The sequence below is a fragment of the Sebastes fasciatus genome, chromosome 19, assembly GCF_043250625.1.
Source record: "Sebastes fasciatus isolate fSebFas1 chromosome 19, fSebFas1.pri, whole genome shotgun sequence".
Lineage (NCBI taxonomy): Eukaryota > Metazoa > Chordata > Actinopteri > Perciformes > Sebastidae > Sebastes > Sebastes fasciatus.
The window spans coordinates 18506930-18522464 of record NC_133813.1 but is presented as its reverse complement, the minus strand read 5'-3'; the positions used below and the strand labels follow the sequence as shown (position 1 = coordinate 18522464).

The 15535-nt window shown below is 39.9% G+C and overlaps 1 protein-coding gene across 1 annotated transcript in view; it reads right to left on the bottom strand.

Annotated features, from left to right (window-relative positions):
* LOC141757663 (transmembrane protein 132C) overlaps positions 1-15535 on the bottom strand; it is a 179311-nt gene that overhangs the window by 50361 nt on the left and 113415 nt on the right. The window lies entirely within an intron of this gene.

The following is a 15535-nucleotide window of genomic DNA, read 5'->3' as shown; positions in this document are numbered from 1 at the left end:
TGGAAAAGAGAATATGGAAAGAGCAGCAGATAACTAATTGTACATTTGAATCAGGTTTAAAGAAAACATGTAACACACATATTGTACAAGTAGAGGACAGTTCTGTTGTGTTATATGCAGATGTTGCAAAGGGATATGCTATATTTTAAGCATCGTGTCCCTCATCTCACAATCTGATATGAAACTAATCGCGGCGCTATTGAAATTCATTCTCACATCCACGCAGAACCATGATGTTGGCAAAAAAAAGAAAAAGCAATTTATTTTTTTTCCCCTCTTGCAATATGGAGCTTCTCTTGCAGAGATTGCAAAGGCCGAGCAAATAATTTTCTCTCAGCTGATGGAGATGCAAACAAAGCAGAAAAAACAATGAATGTGAAATAAAATCCTCCGAAACTTATTTGATTTGCTGAGCGCTAGGTTTGATCAAGCTGCTGCCTCTCCCTCAGGTGTCCCCGGTGTCACAGACGAAACTCGATGCAACACCTTTTTCTCAACAGCCGCGCTCAGATACGCATGCTGTCCTGAGAAATACAATTTGCACTTGAGGATCTGGAAGTGGCTCACGTAGGTAAACATTGATGTTGTACTTCTTTAGATGGCAGTAAAAACAAAAAGTTTCAGGGATGAAATAGATGTATGTATCTTAGACTTTCATACAAACTTATTTATAATACATACCGCTCTCTTTTTTATTTCTGTCCTTAGCAGTATGTTTGTTGTTTGGTTGTCGCACGATTAAAACAAGCCTGGAGAGAGCCCAAATTGAGCATGCGGAAGGGGGGTGTTGGGGGTAAGATCCAAGGTTTTCCTTGAACATATTTTGGCCAAGCCTGTATTTAAAACTCCCCCAACTCCCCTTCACACTTCAGACGCTAGCCTCACTTCAAAGTGCAGATTTAAGGACCCACTCTGGTAGGAAAGTATACAGGAGGAACAGTTTTGGAAGCTGAAAATCAGTGTGGATGAAAACAGCTTGGATGGCAATTCTGGGTCAGGCAAAAAAAACAACAAAAAAAAAACTTTTCTGTTTCAGTGGGTAATGTTCTGAATTATACTAAATATGGTTCCAAATGCCACTGAGGAGCTTTGGCTCGGGGCGATCAGAGGTGAATGTCGGTGTGAATCTGGCCGCACAGTGAGTGCTGTAGAGATATGATTCTGTTTGAACACAGAGGAATTATTCAGGTATACAGTGCCGAGGTGTAGAATATCACAGTTGGTGGTGGTTCTTTGTGATATTGTTCACACTGTTGGAAATCTTCCAGTAACTTTCTCTATCAATTTTTTACCTAAAACACATCCATAACACTTCTCTCCCACAAAGAAATCAACTTACACCCAAGGATAAGGGTGGTGGGAGTTGATATTTTTGTTATATTGTCAACAAATCCCATGAAATCAACAATGAGTTAATCCTACTAACACTCCATTGTTGTCAAATAACAATGAAAAAATGCATAAATCCAACGCACCATTGCACTGTGCAATATATTTCTTTATTCTGATAAACATGGGCACTGCAGTTTCTTTTCAGATGCCACATTCACCGTCCTGCCGCCTTTATTACTCAGTAGAGCACCAAATGTGTATTAATCCTTGGCAAAAAAATAGTCCCCAACAAATGCAATATTTGCTCCTGTTTGAACAATGCTTGCTAAAAACTACAGTGCCCAGCTGTTTAAGGCAGGGGTTCTCAAAATTTTGGGGGCCAGGGACCCCTTACAGGTGAGAAAATTATGAAAGGACCCCCTTGTAATCATAACACAGATTAAACAACATTTGTACTCTCAGATGCCATTGGAACTATTTATAGTGCAAAACCTTTCCACCTAAATACTTCAGACCTGTTTCATAGTGATAAACAAAATCATATTTCAATTTGAATCATGTTAATACCACTTTCAAATTGCATTTGGACTCAACTTGACAGCATTTACTTTTAAAGTAATTCATCTAAAAAGCTTTCAGAAAATGAACAGTAGCAAGACTGGCATAGTCCTAATAAATCTAAATCTTTAAAATGACAAGTCCAAAGCTGCTTCAACTTTAAAATATTGAAATTATTGCCGCGTGTCACATCATATCAGAGTTTTTATTGGCCCAATATGGGTGGGAGTAATGGACACAATAGGCTTGTTTAATGGTGCAAATTCTCCCCATCTGCAAATTATTTTGCGGACCCCCTGACAGAGTTCCACGGACCCAAGGGGTCCCCAGACCCCACTTTGAGAATCACTGGTTTAGGGAACTAATGAGCCCTTTTAGAAAAATGAAACTATACATTTGTGACCTGTTTTTAAAGATGTACATCTTCAAGTAGGAATAAATGGGGCTGAGCGCCACATGCAGAATCTGGAAGTCAGAAAGTATTGAGCGACACGTTCTCCAACATGTTTGGTCATTTAATAAGTCCTCAGTTGGATTTGAATTGGGATGTTGGAGTTCATGGTTGATGTTTCTAACCCCTAATTCACAGGGGCGCCCATAATGGAATGTGTTGACTGTGAGAAAAAATATAAAATAATAAATAAAATATAATTTAATATTTATTGGCCAATGTTTTTTTTTTTTTTTTTTAATATACAATCAAGACATTACATCCTTCCTGCAAAAGATGTATGGGAATAGAAATTCTCGTTATCCCCCAACAATCCAAATTGAACATGTCTATCTAAATAAATTTAAAATTATAAACAGTTCTATGTTTACATCGTTGGGAATAAACATTTTGTACTGTAGAAATATCCCAAGTCCAAAACCTGCTAAAGGATTTATCAAATAGTCAAAATCAAAAGCGTTGCCAAATATTTCTGCAAGTTAGTTGTGATGACATAACCAAGAAAAACACGAAATAACTGAGAACATTATGTTTGCACTTTTCTAACCATGTTTTCGTGTGGGGTGCCGTTTACCAATTTCTAGGCAAATGTTTTGCTCTTTGAAATCCATGTCCTTTTCATCAAAGTTAAACATCAAAAGCAAAACGGAGGAACTGCTGAGAGCAAACATCTCCCACAAACCCATACTGTAGATTTGCAGATTGTAGTCGTTGCTTAAATGTAATGTTAAATGCTACTTTTAGGCTGAAGCTCAAGTCCATCCGTCACTCTCTTTTCCTTTTCAGTTTCTTTCCAAGATAGAGCAGCAGCGGGATATCCTCTGCTGCCTGACGACATGCGGGGCTCAGAGGTAGTGACTGCAGTGATTATGTGGTTTACGCTTATGGTGTACAATTACAGCCAAATCAATTGCTTTACAATGAAGCTGCAAACAATCAGGGCTTTAGTGCTGAACACTACAATACAACTCCCCTTCACTCCCTATTCAATCTGTCTTTTTTTATTGTCTTTATTATTGTGTCTTTTTCTTGTCGTTGCTCTTTTTTCATCCCCTCCGTTTTGACTTAAACCTGCAGTAGGCAGAAGAGTTTTGGCAGAAATTCCATAATTCCTTCCAGCATATTATAATTCACGTGTTCTGAGAGATAACTAGACTTCTGCATCTCATCATGTCTCTGCTTTCAGGCTTTAAAAAATCTAGCCCATGGCAGGAGACTTTGGCCAATCACAGGTCATTTCAGAGAGAGAGAGTGTTCCTATTTGCTGCTCATTCAACGGATGCAGCTCTCAATCACTCGCGAACTCCGATCAAGTGTACTGTTTAGCTGTAAAGTGAAAAAATGTGTGACCCGGCAGCCTTGTTGAGGAAATACCAAGCACCGCCCACCAGCCGTAGCAGAATTTCTCATTTTACAGCTAAACAGTACACTACAAGATGTTTCTGAAAACATTTGAGGTGAGAAATAGGCAGAATATTGATTCATATTTGATCAGCGTTGCCTAGTTTGACCGTTTTATCGGGGTTCGCAAGTGATTGACAGCTGCTCAGAGACGGCAAGGCTCCAGCTCGGCTCTGATTGGTTATTTTCCTCCAGTCTGTGAAATCTTGCAGATGCCATTAGGAGCACCGGAGGACACCGGAGGACACAGAGGCACATGATATTTTTACCTTTCTCATGCACTACTGTCTAGATATAGTGACCGTTTTATAAAAACTTTTTGTAATCATATTGGCTCCATTTCTACCCACTGCTGCTTTAATCCTCTGGCTCGCCTGCAGTGTTATGTCCCTCCCAATAGAGGGCAGTTGGCTCTCTCTCTCACCCTCACCCCCTTCACCCAGAGTGTGTTTGGGATGATGAATGTCTGCAGCCCACCGGTCGGAGAGGTCAGCCTACTTCCTCCATGTCTCATTAGGAACATAACTGCACCGTGTGCCCTTTTCTCAGCCAGATTACCATACAATTCAATACACTCACTGGCAACTATCACTTCTCCTGGCCCGAGGTGGATGCAGAGACGGAGACAGAACGCGGAGCGGGAATGGGGTTAAAAGGGCTACAATAAAAGTCTCCCGGATCACAGAACTGACTGTGCCGCTACAAAAGCGAACAGCGACAATGCCCCGTTGTCGTATAGCAGGTTTGTTGTGGTGAAATGAGGTGGAAAATCGGTCATGTCACTTTGAGGAGGCTTTTGAGGTATCTCCATTTGTCAGTCCTATTGTTGGGTGTGAAAGCACAAACAGAAAAAAAAAGGTAAAAGAATCCACTCAGAGGAAAATGTGCGCCGACTTTCAATTCTGTAAGATACATTTCAAACACGCCCTTGTAGTAACAAAGGGCCTCTGAGCGGCAAGAAGAGGCACAACAGCGAGAGGAATGACAAGAATGATATTCCTTTTGTTCAAAAACAGGAAAATGAAAGTGGAGCTAAGCAACACAAAAGCCCTGTTAAACATGCAGCCATGTTTTTCTCTTTTCACTCTTAACACCACCGTGGGTATCTGGCTCTGAGAGAAGGTAGAGATAGAAGAAGTTGGCTGTCTCTTTCGGAGACCCGAGGGGTTTCCTTTCATGCGCAGCAGTGATTTGGTTAGCACTGACAACAATGATACATCAAAGACCCGAATCTATTTCAACACAGCGCATCGACAGTGAGTCCAACAATAGAGGGAGAGTCTGTACTGTATTGTGTTTGTATGCACTACTAATACCTCAAGCAGCTCCATTCAGGTAAAAGTGGATGTATTTTATTTTGTAGGGCTGTCAAAGTTAATGCGATAATAAAGCATTAACGCAAATTCGTTTTAACGCCACTAATTTCTTTAATGCATTAACGCAACTTACGATTATTAGGTTGCAGTTGGCTTTAGTTTTAAAGGTAGAGTGAAGATACTGGCATCCTATGAAATAATAAAACCTAAGGAAATCCATTGATACCAACCAGGTCATACTAGCTTGTCACAAAGGAGGCTAAATCACACTCCAAACTTGGTCTAAATTTTGGCGAGGAAAAACTGTCATGGCCATTTTCAAAGGGTTCCTTGACCTCTGACCTCAAGATATGTGAATGAAAATGGGTTCAATGTGTACCCACAAGTCTCCCCTTTACAGACATTTTATGATAATCACTTTATGATAATCACATGCAGATTTGGGCAAGTCATAGTCAAGTCGGCACACTGACACACTGACAGCTGTTGTTGCCTGTTGGGCTGCAGTTTGCCATGTTATGATTTAAGCATATTTTCTATGCTAAGTGCAGTACCTGTGAGGGTTTCTGGACAGTATACGTCATTGTTTTGAGTTGTTAATTAATTTCCAATAATATATATTTGCATAAAGCAGCATATTTGCCCACTCCCATGTTCATAATGTGCAATTAATCGCGATTAACTATGGACAATCATGCCATTAATTGTGATCAAATATTGAATCGATTGACAGCCCTATTTTTTGGTTAATAATAGGGAAACGAGAGGATTTACTTCAAGGCCAACTACTTGTTTTCTCAGCCAGTGTGAGATCATGCTGTACATAAACTCACCGGCCGGAAAAAGTTGCCCGTGACCGCATGTTTTTTGTGCTCAGATTTCTGCGGTGGGTTTTCCTGCCAGTGAGAATATGTTTGTTTGAGGATGAGATGATGTTTGTGTTTGTGACCTTGCACACACAGTTTTCAGTGTGTGTTGATTGACTTAGGGTCAGACGAACAAGCGAGGCGGTCATCTGCGTGAAAAGTGCATTCCAAGAAAGATATGTTATGATTTGTACCTGGCTAACATTCAATGACTGAAGAATTTGTTTTTCATATTTAATACCTGTTGCTGTTGATCTATCTGCAGATGGTATGTTTGCCATAGCCTGTTAAAGTCTACTGATGGCAATCTTGATGTTTTCCACTAAATATGTTTTTGTCTCTGAATGAAAGGCCTTTATGAGCAAGATGGTTATTAGTTATTAATTAGATTTTTTTCTTTTATTTTGATCACTTGTTTTGTCTGTCAAATGTCACCAAACAATAACCATCACAGTTTCCTTAAACTCGAGGTCTTGTTTTGTCCAAAAATTCCATTTACAATGATACAAAACAGAGAAAAGCAGCAAATCCTCACATTTAAAAGGCTGGGGATGTGTGAATATTTGGCATTTTTGCTTAATGCATGACTTTGAATCAGTTTACTTTCCTGTTGATTGAACTATTTCAGCATTTCTTTTTTCCTTTAGCAAGTAGACTTCTTGGTCCAGACCGGTTGGCAACGGGAAAATGTAAACAGATGGAGAAATTGTATGGACAACAGTATGCACAGTTGCCTTGGCCATAATTGAATCCTGACATGCGAGATTAGCTCAACAAAGTAGGTGTGACGGTGGGCGGGATGAGCAACTCCTGCTGGCCATCTGCCTTCACATAAAGATCCGTCTCCTGCTTTGATCACGCCGCTGTTGGCCAAATCTTCTTTTTCAATTCTTGTGTAAGTGTAAAATCTTAATTGGCAATTATTTGAGGGTCTAAATATGTACATGGAACCAGAAGTACTGCACACTGGCACTCACTAACTTTATTTAGTAGCAATGCTTCAGTTGGTAGATCTTCATCTGGTAAGTTTTCAGGGAATTTCATGTAATTTGGGGGGGATGTTCGGTGTTAAACTCCTGTCATTAAGACTCTACTGACAATTGGAATCTCTGCAAACTTAGCCCTACTTTCTGTTGGTTATTTATTCAGTTTTTAGTTGTAAAATAAAACCGATGAGTGTTAATGGACCTCGTAAGCTTTTTTCTCAAGGAGGCAAAACAGTTTACAGCCTTGCTCGTAAAGTTTTATTCCAAACTTATTTCAGTAATAGCGACATTAAAGGAACACTGTGTGACATTTCGGGGGTCTGTTGGCAGAAATGGAATATAATATTAATGTTTTCTTTAGTGTATAATCACCTGAAACTAAGAATTGTTGTGTTTTCGTTACCTTAGAATGAGCCGTTTATATCTACATAGCAGGGTCTTCTCTCTGCGGAGTCCACCATGTTGCACCGTCCATGTTTCTACAGTAGCCCAGAACAGCTTGGGCCGGAGTCGATAACGTTACTCGTTCTCGTCGCTGCCGCTCTCCCTCTCTTGCTTCACCACTCACTTTTCTCGTACACACACACTCTAAGCACTGCTCTGCACCTACGCTACTCTTACAACAACTCTCTTTAGAGAGGGCAATTTGCATTTTCGCGTCAGCCACCTCTCCAACACGCTTGGCACACGGGAGAGGCTTCAGTTGGTTGCAATCTCAACCTCACCGCTAGATGCCGCCAGAGTCTCAAGATTCCAGGAAGTTACTGCGCCAGGAGAGAGACATACTGTAGTTCCAGTGTGAAACTTCCCTTAAAGGTCCCATATTATGCTAATTTTCAGGTTCATACTTGTATTTTGTGTTTCTACTAGAACATGTTTACATGCTGTAATGTTAAAAAAAACCTTTATTTTCCTCATACTGTCAGCCTGAATATGCCTGTATTTACCCTCTGTCTGAAACGCTCCGTTGTAGCGCATTTTGACAGAATTGCGTTGCTAGGCAACAGCTTGGGTCCATGTGTAAATCCTGTCAGCTGATGACATTCACATACACTGCAACCAGGAAATAAACTGAGACACGATTAGAATGTTTACGTTTAAAATTGTGTCAAGGGTCTAAATATTGTATATTCGTGACATCACGAATGGGCAGAAATCCTGACAGTTTGTTTCAAATGCAGAGTTTCTGAATACGGGCTGTGTGTATTTCCCTGTGGATTAGGTGTTTTGATACTTTCACAGTATTTATATAGCACTTAAGCCTGCTTAAAAATAAAAAAAAAACATGAAAATCTCACTTTTTTAGAATATGGGACCTTTAAAACTTTATGCCTCTCTGTTTCTGTGTGGATTAAACAAATAAGATATGACAAGTTAATAATAACATAATAAATACTATTTTGTGTTTATGACAGGATAGCTGTTTACACCCCTGCTTCCAGTCTTCATGCTATACTCAGCTGATTGAGTCTCTGTTTTAGCTCCATATGTACACGAGCATGGTATTGACCTCCCTCTCGGCACGAAAGTGACCAAACACACTTCCAAAACTTGTGGAACTATTCCTTTAATGGCATTCTCATTGTGTGTGGGAGAAGATGTTACATAATTACTGCTCTTTCTTGCTTTCTGAGTGCCCTGTATGTGGTGACACGGATGATTTGCTTTTGCAGCTGTTTTAATTATTTGTAGTTCACTTACCCTCCAGCTGTGCGGCGGAGTGTTTTCTGCATTTGGAGTCCGATGTCAAACAAATACATTTTGATTCTAATTGGTTCGAAGGCCTCTCGGGAAATCGTATAATATCTCCAATGAATGAAACCGTGTGTCAACAGGAGCTCCATCTGCTGCTTACCACAATGTAGTTATAAAGGTCAATGCACATTAATAGTGGAGACTATACCTCTGACTAGTTCATTCCGAGTGTGGGAGTAATGAGGTCATTCAACCTGATGTAGGCTAGTTGGGGGTCGTTAGGATATAATGATTAATAAATTAGGATCTGGTGTAGCAGAAAGCATATTTTGTGTGTGTGTGTGTGCATCCCAAGGGTGTCCAGGCTGCCCTCTAATGAGTTTCACTATCTCAGGTCTAATATCAGTCTCTTTGCCATGATGATGCTAATGAGATCCTATTGAAACTAGCAGAACTCGCTCCAGACACTTCCGCACTGGTGAACAGCAGAGCATGAGATGCAACTGAACGTGATAGTTTGGCGAAGGTTATTACAGGCGAGTTATTCTGCCAGCAGGGCCATCGGAGGACCTGTGGGGCTTGGGAGGTTTGATGAAGGGTGACAGAGAAAGAAATAGACCATGGAATGAAACAAAAACGTACAAATATAGCTCAAAATTTCGAGTAATCTCGACCGAAACGGACCAAATTCTTCCCCCAAAAGACGGCTCAGTGAGCCACGTCACAGTTGTTAGTCATAAATGTATGCCCGCTCATAAAACATTATAATCCTAACCTTGTGCTGTCTGGGTGTGGACTGGTGTCTCTCCATCCTGTTTCATCCGTGTGGATTGGATGTGTTTATGGAGCGATAAACACTGACATGTGACAGACAGATAATGTAAGAGATCATAAAACGAAACCTTGTCAAGAAGCAGATCAAACGTAAAATAACCAATTTATGTATTCTGGAGATTTCCCCCAGGATCTATCAAACCTGCGACGTCAGCCCTGTCCCTGTCAGTACAGATTAGTTTGCTTTCGCAGTAGGCCCGCAGAGTGCCAAAAACGTTGGTGGGGGGTGCAGAGGGTGAAAAAAAAGAAACCTAAAAGAGATATAATGCAGTTCTTCTCCCAAATTGCCTTTTTGGTCTGTCTCTTCTTCAATACTTTCTGAAATAACCCCCCTCTGTTTTTTTTTTCTTTTTTCTGCTGCTGCATCTTTCCTCTCTCAGCTGCCTACTGGTCTATTTTCTTTCTTTTTCTGTGCCATATTTTTTCCTATATTCCCCTCAAACGGTGTGTGAAATGAGAGGATTCGGGCTTCCTGCATGAAACAGATGCGGCTCCACGCATCAGCCAATCAAAAGGCAGCGGCGCCACTCTGCACCGTATCGCGGCAAAAAGCCAATCAGAGCCTGAAAAAGCGGTCGAGGAAACGCAGACATTTCCCGGAAAATTGGAGATGTTAACATGGTGCAAAAAGTTCACAGTGAGCTCATCTTCTAAGAGTTGAATCTGAGTCAGATCATGACCAGAAAGGCGATGTAAAAAGCAGTGGGTGATTTTTTTTTTTTTTTTTCACCCATATGACCAAAAATCATTTTTTTCATCATTTTTTTTTTTTTTTTTTAAATATATCTGGAAAATTGCAATGTTTTTCCCTCAACACACTGCTTCTGAAATACCCTGCTTATCACATAGCAACAGGGTGCCTGAAAATGTATAGGGATTGATCTCAGGTGGGGAAAAAAAGAAACATATCAAAGGAATGTTTCAACTTTCTCCTCTAAATGTAAACCTCAAACAGAAAAGGCAAAGACCTTCACAATCAAACACTGATAACTCATAAATATCCTTGTTAAAAGCAACTAAACATAAATGCATCCCACATTTGTCATCAACATAATGGAGTTTATATTGAAAATGTCCAAATGTTAATACAAGTCGTTCACTGTCAACACTTGGTCCATCCATAGACTGCATATAAGAAGTGGACGTAGTCGCCGTGACACCACATCGTTGGTTTGTGGTCTGCCGTTTTGAAGCAAATTGGCAGTTTATGAACAGATAGGAGACCGGGATGTTCACAAAATGTTCACAGTTTCAGTGGTTGAAAAATAAATCCCTCATCTGTTGCTAAGGTATGCATAAATTTAAAATAACACAGATTATAAACTGCAAACAGGGAATACCGCAGCTAGTTTTTATCAGGAGAAAAATGCTTTTAACCTCTGAAAACAGAAATAAAAAGCAGCCTCTATGAAGCCTTTGAACATAAGTGTTTACTTTTACCTCTGAGTCAGCTGCACAGTAGTGCAAGATTAAAGAATTTGCGGAGGTGAGGGGAAATTTGTTTTTCTCCCATTCTCTATGGATATATAATTCCTTAACAGTCAAGGTGTTGAGAGCCACCCAGTACCATCGCATTTTAAACTTTGTGCTCTAAACGGCTCTCAAGGACCAGCCGGTGGTTAGGAGCCCCGCTTCAGACGGTGATTACAATACAACACAATCAGCTGGCGTATAAACGCCCGTCTTCTATCCCCCGTATTGATTTCTTTGAGCCGTAGGAGTGTTAGTAAAATTCTCCAGAGGGCTATGGTGCTCATCCTCTTATCCTGGACAATAAGATCAACTCAGTGTGACTGGCTCATCTCTCTCCCGTCGGAGTGTAAACTCTCCACCAGAAATGGCACTTTCTTTCTTTTCTTGTTACTCACATATATACACAAAGATGACAAGGGATTAGATCAAGTTGTTCTTTTTCATTTTGCCTCTCAGTTGCTGCCTCGTGATGAGTGCGATTTTAGGCTTTGTGTGTCGCGGCCTGAGAGGTATCTATTTGATCGCACTTGCTTTTTTTTTTGCTTTTTTATATTTCTATCATCTCTTTTTGCTTTTGGCTTACCATTTCCCTCGCTTCATTCATCCCCCCCTCTCTTTTTTTGTATTTCTTTGAGTCAATCTATCTCTCAATGTGCCACAACATTGTGGGAACAGAGGACATTTGCCATGTAATCATTCCATCCCTGCCCAGTTCACTTGTCTTTCCTCCTCTGCTCTCATGAGAACTTCAGTAGATTTATGTAGTAGGGTTGTCAAAGTTAACATGATAATAACGCGTTAACGCAAATTAGTTTTAACGCTACTAATTTCTTTAATGCATTAACGTAACTTAACGTAACGTAAGCAATTTTTAGGTTGTGTTGGGCTAGAGTGAAGATACTAAAACTGTCATGGCCATTTTCAAAGGGGTCGCTTGACCTCTGACCTCAAGATATGTGAATGAAAATGGGTTCTATGTGTACCCACGAGTCTCCCCTTTACAGACATGCCCACTTTATGATAATCACATGCAGTTTGTGGCAAGTCATAGCCAAGTCAGCACACTGACATACTGACAGCTGTTGTTGCCTGTTGGGTTTGAGTTTGCCATGTTATGATTTGAGCTTATTTTTATGCTAAATGCAGTACCTGGGAGGGTTTCTGGACAATGTTTGTCATTGTTTGGTGTTGTTAATTGATTGAATTGAATAAATATACACATACATTTGCATTAAGCAAGCACATGTGCCCACTCCCATGTTGATGTTATACAATATTTGTCATTGTTCTGTGTTGCTAATTGATTGATTTGCATAAATATACACATACATTTGCATTAAGCAAGCACATGTGCCCACTTCCATGTTGATAAGCTTATTAAATACTTGACAAATCTCCCCTTTGAGATACATTTTGAGCAAATAAAAATGTGCGATTCATTATGATTAACTGTGGACAATCATGCGATTAATCATGATTAAATATTTGAATCGATTGACAGCCCTAATATGGAGTTGTAACATCTACACAGAGAAGGCCAAAAAGAGCATTTAAATAGCTGGGAAAAAATATATATTTTTACCCCTGCTCTGCTCTGCACTGCCTCTGATGTTCTTGACTTTTAGCGAGACGATACAGTGTACAGCCTTGGTCTGAGGGGTCTGTCAACTTGAAGAGAGATGACCTCCACTAAGTGCTTGCTACGAGAAGCATGAAGCGCTTGACTGATACATTCCTTTGAGAGTCCTTCTTCTCCATTTTCATAGTCTAAAAATATAAGTTCTGACTGTGCCTTTTTTCGGATCATTCTAATAGAGGCTACAGCGTTTGCTTTTTGTAGATGGTTGTGCCACTCTGCATTTATTCTGTAATGGTGAAACACTGTCTAATAGATGAGCAGGCCGAGTGTGGTGAATGCAAGCTGGCATGTGGCAACAACCATGACTGAATGGTAGAGATGCAGATCCTCTTGTGGCCTCTAGCTGCGGGGCGTCAAAGCGTGACCTTGACTGTGTTATTAAAGTTGCAGAGAAAATCATTGCTTCGAATTATTGCTCACAATTGTGCTTGTTGTGCACACAGGCATTGCCACAGACACTATTATGTCCATGCTTTCCCATAGTCCATGTATGGACACGTGTTCAATATACACAATCACAGTCGAAGTTCCACTACACTGGAGTGCACAATGTGGGTGAATTTCTGAACAAATACGATGATGAGTGTTAATAAATCATTGCTAGTTATGTGGTAATGTAATAAGCCCTCTGGCTATCATGTAAATGAAGCGGCTATGGGGAGTAGTTCTATGAAGAACTCCTATTTTCATTAATGTTGAGTGGCGGTGTACTTACTAGGAGGTTTTGTAGCACACACATATTCTTAGGTTTTTTCGTTAAACATGTATGTGTGACTAGCTATTTAGATGTAAATTTGTCACTTTGTGGCTGATTTCTTTTACTAACCCTGCTTGGCAACAATCTGAGGAGAGGTTAATTGGAAATTTCAGTCCAATTACACAACAAGATCTTGTTTTTGTGTTTGTGATTTGGTGTTATTACACAGTTACTGATAAAGAGTGTTACTGCTCAGCAAATTTACCCCAGATAAATAAAGGTTAAAAACGATCAACAACACATTTGTGCATTTTTCTTCACTGATATAATTGAATGGCATAATCAACCTCTCACTTGTATCTTTGTTTTTTTTTTCTTAAATATCTGTTGCAAGAGGCCAGTCGGTTAGACTGTTTTCAGGTCATTAAATGGGGTATTATCAGTTTCTATAAGCCTCATAGATGTGGGTCAGAAGGGGCCTGCTGCACCCACTAGTAGGTTTTATCATTGATTCACATGGTCGATCACCGAAAGAAGTAAAAGAAGACGACAGCGACCTTAGTAATTATGATTATTGGTTTGCATTCTGTTGTTAAATCGACGTGTAGTTGTCTTTGTTTTCACAACCTTAAGTTTCACCTTCACTTTTCAAACGTAGTTATTTTAAGCCAAAACACGATCTTTTTACCTAAACTTAACGAAGCGGTTTTGTTGCCTAATCCTAAAGAAATTATTTTGTTTGTGTTTAAAAGGTGTGTTAGAACGTGTTAGAACGTGTTGCTTTTAAGTTTTGCTTTCACTTTTACAACATAGTAGGTGTGGTAGGCCCTATGGACCCACATCTATGAGGCTTATAATGACTGATAACGCACATTTAATGAGCTGATAACAGTTGAATCAGGTGCAGTGGGTTATTCTCAGCTGTCATCGCCACAAGAAGATCTTGTTTACTGTAAAATGCAGAAAACTGTGTCCTCTGGCTCCAGGTAAAAGAAAAAAAAGTTCTACAGGCAGATATACATTTTAACTGATCTATGGGTTTTTGAAATCTGGGTATTTTTCTTAAAAATAAAATAAAATGTTAAATTAAAAAAAAATTCTTACTGATCTTGAGATGTACCTCGAGAGTTCTGGCTGAAAAGAGCTTTTATATTTGAGAATTCAATAAATTATATTGCATTTTTTATTAATTTTTTATCTATATTTTTTCAAGGTTAGCCTGATCTTCTGTGTTCACATTACAAAGCATGGTAGTGTGAGTTGTGCCCTTGTTGAAATACTCTGTGTCTCAGTTTTTTTTGCTGCCTCTTTTGTCGAGCCTCTCTTTGCTTCTCAAGTTCTAATGAGGTCTCCATTTCTCTTTCATTTGAGTTAGGCTGACACCTGTTGCTGTGTTGTGGGTTATTTTATGATGCTGATGGGTCATCGTTGGACTATTTTTTCATCTCACACTTTGTTTGACTTGTTTCTGACAGAGTAAATCAATATGACCAAACAGTAGCACTAATTTCCCTCTGTGGAAGATTTCGCAGTGTGTTTGCTTCCTTTTGTGTATCATTGAAATGGTTCGATAAAATTTTAATGTTTTTTTTTTCAAAACAACTAGTGGAGCTTTTAGCTTGGTTTGGATTCTCATTAAAATGTACCAGAATCTTATTTATATTTTCAGGTTTTTACATGAATCATCTATGCAACGCTCACTTTTATATGCAAGATTCACCAGTGTGTGTTACCTTGAACCGATCCAGTTTCATCAGTGACACCGCTCTGATTTGTGTGTGCAAATCTCCACCTCTGCCTCTCTCTCTCTCACACACTCGGAAATAAATATAAAAGCAGGCAAGAAACCTGCATGCATGTGCACGGCCCAACACAAACACTAAATAAACAAACTGCTCCCTGGTTCAGTTTATTAAATCGGTGTATCTGGACAGGGTTAATAAGAATGCTGGCCCTACCGTGACCCCCTTGCTGACCTCAACCCTTACTTCTGCTCCCTTGCCTCATTAATCTGTCAAGTAAACAGAACCCTCTCCTCCTCACCCGCTGGACGAGGGAGGGAATTGATGAGAGAGGGAGAGGCACACGGATCCTTATTTTGCCGTCCCTTACATTTCTCTCCATCTGGTGTTAAGCACAACAGTTGAGCAAACAACTCTTGAAGGTGTTAGTCTGTGGATGTGTCTCCGCTTCTCACCTACACACACACACGGATAAAAAGAACTCTGAATCCTGAATGATTTCCAAACAAGCTGAATATAAGCCAAATTACTGTACATTTTCCCCT